The following is a 9,535-nucleotide window of genomic DNA, read 5'->3' as shown; positions in this document are numbered from 1 at the left end:
ATCTTGAGCAAACCAGCAAACTCATGTGATGTGTTAATCTCGCAAGAAATTATTTAAAATCGTACTACCTAGGTATTGGTCCGCCGCGTAATAATTTTGTATTTTAATTTTCTTCCTAAACCTATGCTTCTCATACCTATACTTTATCTCCAATAGAGCAGTTGCGCTGGCTCAGGTGAGTTTTCAAAGTCAAAGAGCAGAAAAAATGAGGAACTAGAGAATTTTCCTTTTTCTTCTACGACTTCTAAAGCCCGAGATAAATCCATTTAAAAAATACCGGTAAATCGTGAAATCTGACGTCACGGTATACGCTCCTGTAGGCGATGACGTCACATCAACTGTCCCCAACAAAACTCCCTCGCAGGCAACACATTGATGTTTTTGTGCGCATACGTTTCATTGCAAAATTTTTTTTTTTTTTTTTTTTTTTTTTTTTTAAGTACCTAATCTTAGGAAGGTACCTAGATTATTAGAATAATAAAATAAAAAGTTTTGAAAAAATCAGTTAGGTATATTGTCTCTCATTAGGTATATTGTCATAAAAGTGTTGCAGAATTTATCTTAATTAATACCTACCTAATTAAGGTGAATAAATACCTAGTGATTAAGTTAAATTAAACAAATTAAAAAAAGGAGATAGGTCGATACCTACATATTTTAGTTCTGTCAAGTTAAGAGGATTTGGAAGCAGAATGACCGGCGGTTTGCTACTCGTCTCACAATGAAGAGTACGCTGGTTCTACTCTTCACATCGACAGTTCTGTGCTATCAAGCCCCCGCCCCCGAACAATATTCGGGTAAGTATTAGCATCAAATAGAGCAGCTCAACCTTTTTACTTTCCTTATCCTATAGGAAGGAAAGTACCTAGCAGTTTTTAGTACCAAAACACGTTTTGAGGTCCCTAGAGCCTAAATCCAAAGTTTCAGCCATTGGTCCGTGTGTGTGTGTGTCTGTCTGTCTGTAAACAAAATATCTCCCTATTGCTAAATTTCCAATGCTAAATTCCCAACCGGTGGTGTAGTTGTCAAGAAGCTCCCCTGGTAAATAGGAGGACTCGGGTTTGACCCCACCCGAGACAGAGGATTTTATCCTCACATTTATTTGAGAAATTGACCACATAATAATGCAGCTCTAAAGGTTAGGAGGAAGAAAACGCCTCCGGCGTTGTCGTCGCCTAGTAAGATTGCCTTCCAGTTGAGAGTCTATTGTTTATTATTGAAGGGGCCCATCTTTAGAGCTCTCCCCATCCAGAGTCCCCAGGGCCCGGGTGGTCTGTGGCCGGCCCGGGTTAGCTGTTGTTGTTTTATTTTCGATCTCTTTACGAGTTTCTCACATCATTTGAAACATGTGTGTACTTCTCTTGTTAGTTTTTTCTGCTCTTTATGCTCATACTCGTACTTTATCTCCAACTACTCTTTAATATGCTTCTCATACCTATACTTTATCTCCAATAGAGCAGTTGCGCTGGCTCAGGTGAGTTTTCAAAGTCAAAGAGCAGAAAAAATGAGCAACTAGAGAATTTTTCTTTTTCTTCTACGACTTCTAAAGCCCGAGATAAATCCATTTAAAAAATACCGGTAAATCGTGAAATCGCTCCTGTAGGCGATGACGTCACATCAATTGTCCTCAACAAAGCTCCCTCGCAGGCAACACATTGATGTTTTTGTGCGCATACGTTTCTCCTGACGACACTACTCTTCGAACTTTTTCATTAGATCGGCAAATGAAAATTGAATTTTCGACCTTTTAAAGTTACTTTTTTGGAGTTTTGACTTTAGATTTGGATTTTTCACAACTTTTTACGTAGGAATCGATCTTATTCATAATTTTTACCCAACTGCAACTGCTCCATTCTCAATAGAGGTATAACAATAAGTACATATTATTCTTATGTAGGAGTGTAGATGTTAGGTAGATGTCTACACTATGTCCAACCAAAGAAGGGAGTTTTTTTTTTTTTTTGCAAGAGCTACCAGCCTGACGTCACTACTCTTCGAACTTTTTCATTAGATCGGCAAATGAAAATTGAATTTTCGACCTTTTAAAGTTACTTTTTTGGAGTTTCGACTTCAGATTTGGATTTTTCACAACTTTTAACGTAGGAATCGATCTTTTATTCATAATTTTTACCCAACTGCAACTGCTCCATTCTCAATAGAGGAATAACAATAAGGAATAAGTACATATTATTATTATGTAGGTGTGTAGATGTTAGGTAGATGTCTACAGTCTACACTATGTCCAACCAAAGAAGGGAGTTTTTTTTTCGCAAGAGGTACCATTTTACATAATTTGGCATGGGCGTATTTTCCCCCGAATTCTTTTTGAGGGGATGCTTATAAACTCATATAGAAAATGCCGATCGACTGGTGGTCTTAAAATCCACAGCTTGAACAATCACTATCTACAGTATCTATACGAGTATTTCCGATGAGTGGTAGGTAGGTAAGTAGGGGAAGTGAGAAAAAGAAAACATCGTATTATACTGGGAAAGCGGTGTTTCCCCATCTTCCATTGAGACACACGCCACTGATAGGTACCTACTTCCATGTGTTATACTTATTCTTATGTGTTGGAGTGTTGTCTATTGAAGATAATGAAGTAAATTTTACAACATTGTAACAGAGTGTGAACAGATGAGCTCATAAAAAAAAACAGCTCAGAAAACAAGATCGAGAAATTTTTTGATGAGATCTGCGCTGAGAAGAAATTCGTAAAATAAATAAGCCATTAGCGCTAGATTGGACCACGCGTCTATCAGAAATGCAGAACAATATTTACTTGAAAAACAAAACGTATTTTAACGCCAGAGTTTTAAATAAATGAGGATAAAATTCCATGCCTCGGCTGGGATCGAACCCACGCCCTCCTGATTTTATAGAGGGAAGAAACGAAGGTACCTAACTGCGTAGGTCTTATCGACCCGAAATTGAAGACAGAAGGAAGACAGGATAGGAGAAAGCCAGCCGTTCCGAGAACGAACCTCATCTGTTTAGGATAAAATCCGCCCCGGGCTGGAATCTGGGAAATGTGGAACCCTCGACCTAGCGCTTACAAGACAGACGAGGTACCCTCCATCCCTCCAAACTAACTAGGCTGACTAAGCTGACTTGTTAAACATTATTTTTTTAGCCAGTCTAGTTAGCTTAGTTGGTAGTTCGTCTGCCTTTTAAGCGCTAGGCCGCGGGTTCGATTTCCGCCTGGCGCGGATTTTAAATCCCCCCGGACGCCGGACAAACATGTAAAAACCCGGACATGTCCGGGAAAACCCGGACGTCTGGAAACCCTACTCATGTAGTCTTCATTATCTACTTACCTTACGATGTTTTGAAACAATGTCAAGAAAGCAAATGTGTTCATTAGAAAATTTCGAGCAATTATTTGGTTAAGAGATTATTTGTAAATAACCTTTTGTATTTGTAATACGCAGATGAACATGTATGTATAGGGTATAAGTAGGTACGTAATACGAACAACGAAACAACACACACATAGTGAGACTACAGTTGTAAATACATCATAATTATGTACCTATATTGTATACCCTGCATAATTATTATCGTTAATATAAATAGAGCATTAGAGCATAGATTTATTATTTATAATTGGACGAACTAAAAGAGTTTTTTTTTTTTTTTTTTTTTTTTTTTTTTTTTTTTTTAGCTTTGATAGAGAAAACTGTAACTGCTAAGGTTTTATAGTCCTGAAAGCGAACAGAGAAGAAGGACAGGAAAAGGAGAAAGCCAGCCGTTCCGAGAACGAACCTTGTTTAGGATAAAGTTCGCCTCGGGCGGGAATCGAGCCCGCGGCCTAGCGCTTACAAGGCTGCTCTAGGATGGCTTGAATTCTATCCTAGTGACCTTGGATGATAGACCGCCTACTTTCTAAGCGCTATACATAGTTCGCAGGTTCGATTCCTATTCAGGACGAACTACAAGAAAGAAAAAGCAATGTAATTTTGTAATCTTTATTTGGGAATTTTATCACATCCACCAATAACCATCTCATTTTGGAATCTTTGTTTGGGAATTAATTATTCACCAATATCGATCTAATTTTATGGGAATTTTGACACATCCACCAAATATTGTAATCTTTATTTGGGAATTTTGACACATCCGCCAATAACCATCTCATTTTGTAATCTTCATTTGGGGATTTCGACACAATCTTAATTCAAGAATTTTCGATCTAATAAATAATTTATGGGAGAGAACAAAAAGAAAAGGAATTTTAATTGTGTTAAGCATAAATGCTTGTCACAAATGTCGTTCCCTGCTTAATGCACTACGCTAAATTTCATGATATGATCATGACTTGACTTGGACTCGAACCACCAACCTCCGGATCCGAAGTCCACCGCGTTAACCACTACACCACTGAGATTGGTATTCAGGACGAACTATATCCTAAACAAGGTTTTCTCCTATCCTGTCCACCTTCTCTCTTCGATTCTTCACGGCCCTGAAATCCTATAGGTAAATAATAGCCATGAACAAAGAAAGGAATCACAGGGGTGGAGCGTAAGGGAGGGGCAGGGGAGGGGGACTTAACAACGTCAAAGTCGTAAAAAAAAAGAGAAAAAACATTGAATTCTTTTTATTTGAATTCTTGTTTGCAAAGATCATCGTAGGGTAATGCATATGATGTGTTCATTGAGAGTTCACTTAGGGTCAGGGCCGGCACCAGGGGGGTTTATTTGGTCCGATTTGGCGCAGGGCCTGGGTTCCTCAATGGGGCTGGAACCGGCAAAAGAGAAAAGCAAAACGGGGTGGGGTCTAACTAGGCTTTGGTCTCTTTTATCTTGGGTTCTTATGCTTTACGTATTTCAGATAACGGCCGATTTTGGGCCTTCTATACAATACCTACCTAGTACTTTTCGGTGGCCCGGGTACGCTGTCAACGGCCCTACTTAGTAACCTGCCTCGTTGGTGTAGTTGTCAAGAAGCTCGCCTGGTAAATAGGAGGGCTCGGGTTTGATCCCAGCCGAGACAGAGGATTTTATCCTCATTTATTTGAGAAATTGACCACATAATAATGCAGCTCTAAAGGTTAGGAGGAAGAGAACACCTCCGGCGTTGTCGTCGCCTAGTAAGATTAGTTATTCACAGCAAAAAGAGCTTCAAAATCGTGCTAGGAAATATGACAGAAACTTTTTCCCATGGATAATAGAGGTTCGAATAAAATACTATTAAATGAAGTCTCGAATTAAATAGATAGGTACTAAATTAAATGGCGTCTGGAATTAACTAGATACTAAATTAACCTTACTGATTCATCCTAGAGTTCCCAGAAATCAATATTGTATTCTGACTCACGAGCTTAGAGAATAATTTCTAATTCTAATATTTATTTTCTAATAGATTTTCTAATTTCTAATAATACCGTTTAACATTATATGGCATGTTGTGCGGATCTTAACGACTCATGAAAATAGTAATAATAATAAAACAGAAATTTAATATTAAATAAAAATAAACCTAATGATGATCAAATTTGAACCCGTCAGAAACAATTTCCAAAGCGATAAATCAGTTTAATTTTCAACAATAAATAACAACAGGTTATAATCGATCTTTATTAAAGCTTATAATAGACTTATAGAGTTATCTTTAGGTACTTGCATAACTTATGTGTATAACATACCTATGCAATATTTAAAGTTTAAAATAGGTATATTGGAAAGAATGTAATATTGACTTAAGCCAGCTGGTTTGGCAGATTATTGTGTACTCGTACACCTGGTGTGATCTGGTACCAACTACCAACTGCTCCCTAGAAACACTGAAGCTAAGCTCGGTCAAGAATGGTGTGTACTTGGGTGGGTGAAAAATTGGCACTTACCAAATGTTGTTGGCCTTTTTTGGAGACGCATACTCAGGAGTCCGCGACCATAATTTGAGTTTTAATAACTTGGTTTAAGTTTTTTTTTTTTTTTAACTCTTGAATTAAGCAATCTGACTGGCTAAAAATTTTGAAATCAACCAATCAGATAATCCAAGAGTTAAACCAAATTTAAACTCAGTGGTCCTGGCCATTAACCAATTAGTCCGGCTTGTCTGCTCCTTACTCCTTAACCCTCCGGTACACATTCTCCTTACGAAGGCCTCCTTGTTTTATTTTCGGGGACAAAGTAGGATTGTCTGGAGGGGATTTCCGGAATTCCATCAGTTTTTACGCAACGTATTCTCGCTACAGGAATTTATGTCTTGCTGTCTTATGTCTCAGTATGTCTGGTAGAAATGTAAAAAATATGTTCACTTTTTCACATAAGGTACAAGTACTCGATTTGAAATATTTTGATGATATGGCTCATACTTTAAATCTGCCTAACGGATATTTTTTTGTGTAAGTAACTTTGAGGTATTTTCGGTCCGCTCCCTTTAGTTGCAGTGATCTATTAGGAATTAGTGCCGGGGACGTTGAACAGGGAGCAGTAGACCAGCTTCGTCTGACCTGGGGACTTTGAACAGGGAGTACCCTGAATTGCACAGGTTGAGTGCGAAGGGCATCCACTCGTAAAATTTGCAGCCAAAATCAAATGCCAGACGGGGTCGGCGTTCGTCGTCAGCCTCTCAATCAGCCCTAACCTCTTAATAACCTACTCTTACCGTCAGACCTCTTAATAATAATAATGATGATGATCTTTTTTCCTCAGGTGTCCTGGATTCGAACCAGCGAACTCTCGATTCTAACGTCCAACATTTTCACGTTCACCTCAGACGACCGATTTTCCGTGGAGCATCCTGACGGTGATTCAGCGGCCTGGGGACAGCCTAAAAGCAATCAAGGCTGATTGAAAGGCTGACGAAAAACGCCGACCCCGTCTGTACACGGGAAAAGGCAAGGAAGAAGAAAAAAAAAGAAGAAGAAGATCAGGAACTGGTGCATTCAAGATGCTACGAGTATCGCCGCTGGTTATCGTCCTATTGTTCTTATGTTATACCTTTCACTACCAGTGAATTGTCCAAAAGCGCCAAAAAACTCGTCAGGTCAACACTGATGGCTACTTTGATTTCATGGTTATATCTGGCTCCTATCAAATCTTTCTGGTACATCCTCTTTCTGGTACCTTTGGGGCGAAGCAATAAATAAAATTGTGTTTTCCCAGAGTTTTTTAGATAAATAAAATTGATAATTAGAAAACAACAGCTCAGAAAACAACAAATCGGAAAACAAGATTGAGAAATTTTATTAGATAGGTACCTCCTTTTTACTTTCCTTATCCTATAGGAAGGAAAAGACGTTTGATAGAGGGAACTGTAACGGCTAAGGTCTTATCTTCCCGAAAGTGAGGAGAGTAGGAAGGACAGAATAGGAGAAATCCAGCCGATCCGAGGACAAACCTTATCAGCTTATCTGTTTAGGATTTAGGATAAAGTTGTATCGATGTATGATCACAAAAACCCCAGAAAGAACCCTATCTATTTAGGATTGTATTCCAGGCGATTCTCCGGGCGGAAATCGAACCCGCGCTATAAGCGCTTACAAGGCAGACGCGTTACCCTCCAAGCTAACTAGGCTGACTGTATTTTCTGATTTTCTTTCCCTTTAAATAGATTCATATTAGACACCCAAAATAGATAAATTAATGTTTACCCTATTTTATGTGACTATGGTTGTTTCTTAAGGATTTTCCGCCTGAAAAAGTCTACGAGAGAGGCGAAAAATAATTTGAACAATAAAATATTGTATTTTTGTAATATTTTCGTACTGGTTTGATACTTCAGCCAGTCCGATTTCACCATTCGAAGGTTCATTCTCCATTGGGATTTGATTTTGAATCCACAAATAAATTTGCTCTCATTTTGTATCAGATTTGTCTTCTAATTATTATAATTTTCTTTTCCTTGTTCCAGGAACCAGAGGAAATGGCCCGTTATGGAACCGGTTCACACACCCCAGTCCCCAGTTCGAGGCCACATTTCAAAGTTCCTGATTTTTTCAGACATGTTTATTTCTCGCTCTTCAATTTTATTGAAGGTAAGTCCATACGAGAGGAAATTAATGGCAGGCAATCTCTGCCACTTTCCAGTACTAGTTGGTGTGGAAATAGGGTACCTAATTAGCTAATTACCTATGTAATGTATCTCGTATTTCAGGCAAACCGCAGTACTAGTTGGTGTGGAAATAGGGTACCTAATTAGCTAATTACCTATGTAATGTATCTCGTATTTCAGGCAAACCGTTTTTTTTTTTAATATGGGGGATTGAGGCGAAAGCCGGCAGGTGCCCCCTTTCAATCGCCCACCAGGAGTGGATTGAAAGACTAAAAAAAAGGTGATATATTATATATTAATGAACAATTTACTTTATTTTTATAGATAGGTATATAGTCATGACTCGATTTTTCTTGTGGACAAGCCTTAGATATCAATTTCCATCCAGTTATGGTTATTAGATTAAGAAATTTCATTGGGTCAGCCCCCCTGGGTTACAAGACTAGGTTTTTAGTGTCGTTCTGAGGCAGCAGAGAATCGATCCATAGTCCATGGTGATGATGAAGTCGTTTCAATGAAATCCGGTTAAGGCGGGAACCAAAAATCTTCACCTGAATCTTGAATGGTATAATTATCTTATTCACCAACCTCAGTGGCGTAGGGACTTCTAGAAGACCACTGTGGACAGATGGAAGGATAACGCGTTTATTAATATATGACTGCGTACCACCTAAAATGTATCCGCGTACCACCAGTGGTACGCGTACCACCGGTTGAGAACCTCTGCTCTAGAGTCTAGATCCAATGTTGCTTCAGCTCAGAAAAGTATACCTACCTACCAGGCCAGTTAGCCTGAAGGTTAGCGCGCCTTTCTTGTAAACACAAGGTTGCAAAGGCAGGTTCGATCCCCAGGACAAATTTGATCCTAAAGGGAACAGGTTTTCGTTCTCGGAACAGCTGGCTTTGTTCTACTCTGTCCTTCTTCTCTATTCGATTTCGGGGCGATACGACCATGCAGTTGTTACAGTTCCCTCTACCAAACATTTTCATAAACCCTAGGCCGCTGGTTCGATTCCCGCCTTGGGCGGATTTTATCCTAAACCGGATAGGTTTTCGTTCTCGGAACGGCTTGTTTTCTTCTATCCCATCCTCCTTCTCTCTTCGCTTTCGGGACCTTACAGTTCCCTCTATCAATCCTTTTCAGAAAAAATCTACCTACCTACTTACCTACATCCGTCTGTCTGTCTGCCTGTGTGTGTTTAGCCAGATAGCCACACACCAGTTCTGCCTGGTATCCTATCAGTAATAATTACTGTTCATTATCATGCAAATCAGAATGGAAATCTGACAATTTGACACCTATTGAAACCCCTCATCAGTAGAGTAGCTTCAGTTATACCCACTGCCTATTATAATACCTACTTGTTATGCTACTATTGTAGGTATCTTTTTTTCCAAAGAGATTTTATTATAATAATATTTTTTTTTTTTTTTTCTTCTGATTTTTCGCTAAATATGTTTTCGCTCTCTTATAACTTGGGTATATCTTTTGAAATGGTTTGATAGAGGAAAATCAAAGAGAGAAGGAGGATAG

At 38.8% G+C, this 9,535-nt stretch overlaps 1 long non-coding RNA gene across 1 annotated transcript; it reads left to right on the top strand.

The window, feature by feature from the left end:
- Positions 1–7,905, top strand: LOC108252681. The gene is made up of 3 exons (XR_001809566.2): positions 1–72; positions 546–797; positions 7,861–7,905. It is a non-coding gene; the product is annotated as an uncharacterized LOC108252681 (long non-coding RNA).
- Positions 7,906–9,535: the final 1,630 nt, after the last annotated feature.

The sequence above is a fragment of the Diaphorina citri genome, unplaced genomic scaffold (genome assembly GCF_000475195.1).
Source record: "Diaphorina citri unplaced genomic scaffold, Diaci psyllid genome assembly version 1.1 scaffold732, whole genome shotgun sequence".
NCBI lineage: Eukaryota > Metazoa > Arthropoda > Insecta > Hemiptera > Psyllidae > Diaphorina > Diaphorina citri.
The sequence above is the reverse complement of the archived record's forward strand: the minus strand, read 5'-3'. Positions and strand labels throughout refer to the sequence as shown.